General features: G+C 40.4%; 1 pseudogene; it reads right to left on the reverse strand.

Annotated features, from left to right (window-relative positions):
* Window positions 1-425: 425 nt before the first annotated feature.
* On the reverse strand, window positions 426-1851 carry LOC118525520 (vomeronasal type-1 receptor 4-like; annotated as a pseudogene).
* Window positions 1852-2171: the final 320 nt, after the last annotated feature.

A 2171-nucleotide genomic window follows, 5' to 3' on the forward strand; every position in this document is an offset into this window, starting at 1 on the left:
TGTTCTGTGGAAACTTTTGTTGTCTTCAGTATATTGAATGACCGTGTCAAATGGTGTTCTTATTTTAGGGAATTTTTCATACAATCCCATAACTAGTAAATTTTTGGGAAAATTTATTATGTCAGATTGAAAGTTACATGCTCAATGACTTCGTAATCTCCAGATTGTTTCAGGAAATGATGTTTTAATATCATATAGGTTCCAAATTCCTTCACTTCAAGTATTAATAAATTTATATTACATAGTCTTAATATGATAATCATATAACATTTAATTAACAGTTACATTCAATTTAGTCATTTTTGCAGCAGAGGCCAAGGCTGTGTTGTTTACCACTCTCTTGTAATATGACCGTTTCAGAATTGTGCTTAAACTGTCAGATGGATAATAAAGAAACAACTAACTGTTGTGAATATGCATATAATTTACATATTTATGATGAGTTTAAGTGATTTTGTCTTTCTTTTCTGGGCAATGCAGAGCCTGGACAATCTGGAGTCATGACTCATGAGAATGTAGGGACTTACAGTGGAAACCAGTGGTGATTAACGTAGTGGTGTTCGTCAGTCACAAACTGGGATTGTCAAAAATCGTTGAACAGTTGTGAAAGATGGAGGAGAGAATGCACAAAGATATAAAGATGATGACGAGGACAAGGACGCTTTGGGTGGCTGTAGTCTCAGGGGAGGATCTGGGGGAGAGATTGTTCCTATGAATGTGTTGGACACCCTGCTGGTGCCTGTGTAAGAGGAAAACCATGGATCCACTAGCAGATCATGAGCCCCAAACAGAAACCATCATGGAAGAATAGCAATGCTACATGCAGTGACTGCGCTATGTAGCTACAAGTTATGGAATAACAGTAGGCATAATTCTTTCTCTTTGGGATATTTTGGTGGCTCCACTTGCTGGTCATATACACAGGGACAATAATATTAAGCATCATGTTGTTTAAAGCACTCTGTCCGGTTCCTACTAAATTGTTTTCCCTGTCATTTCCTGTTACGGTTTTCTCGTATGGTGCTCTAGCTCTTAGGAAAAATGTATTTCTTGGAATTGCCCTTTCTTGCCCCAGTTCCTTTGTACTTGTCTTTGCCTGAAATACCTACACTTTAAGCTGGTGAATTCCCGATTGTCCTTTTTTCACCTTGAATGTCATAGGTGAACCTGCCCTGATAAAAGTATTTCAAGGAGAGGAATGAAAGTGCTTGGAATCAGAGAAGAGAAATATTTCTGGTTTGGGATGATAGAATAAAGTCCCTTATACCTGTTCCCACTACAGGTGTGTTTGCTTTCTTACAATGTTTATAATTTTTAAAGATTTAATCTTCCCCAGTAGACCCGAGGTTAAAGACTGTTAGTAAACTTTGCCCTCCTAGGTCCTGCCACATAATAAACATTTTATAAATGTTAAAAAAAAAATTAAGCATCATGTTCAGGATCCAGCAAAGGATGTTGGAGGTGCCTAGGTACTTGGGAGCTTTCACTTTTAGCCCCATGCACCTGGAATCCCCAGGACCGATCATGATGATCTGGAAGACGCTCAAGAGGCAGGTGGTATCAGTGGACACATCCCTGCCCACTCTGTGAACACAGAAAACCAGTTTACACCCAAAATAATCAAGGAAGCCTTTTAACCCTCAAACTGCCACTGCCTCGGAGACTCCTTTAGAGAGAATGACTAAGAAGTTGGGTACAGTCAGGTGTTTTGAGAATCCAATCTGTGGACCTGAACCCTCATCCCACTAGATAAAGTAAGAGATGATGGTAAAGAAGATAAAAATTCCCCAGAAGTCCAACTGTGGTTTGTAATAAAAAGATCATTCCCATTGCCAAATCCCTGGTGGTCATTCTGTAAAATCCCAGGGAGTGAAATTCTTCTTCTGAGCCAGACTCCTGCATGGGAACATGAGACATGAGACACATGCATCATGTCAGCTAAATCCAATGTTCTCCAATTACTGTGGTTCCCACTTAGAAATATTAATATGTCGGGGCACCTGGGTGGCTCAGTCAGTTAAGCATCTGCCTTTAGCTCAGGTCATGATCTCAGGGTCCTAGAATCGAGTCCCCCATCAGGCTCCCTGCATAGCGGGGAGCCTGTTTCTCCTTCTCCCTCTGCTGTTCCCCCTGCTTGTGCTCGTGCTCTCTCTCTCAAATAAATAAATAAA

This window comes from Halichoerus grypus, chromosome 15, assembly GCF_964656455.1.
Source record: "Halichoerus grypus chromosome 15, mHalGry1.hap1.1, whole genome shotgun sequence".
Taxonomy (NCBI): domain Eukaryota; kingdom Metazoa; phylum Chordata; class Mammalia; order Carnivora; family Phocidae; genus Halichoerus; species Halichoerus grypus.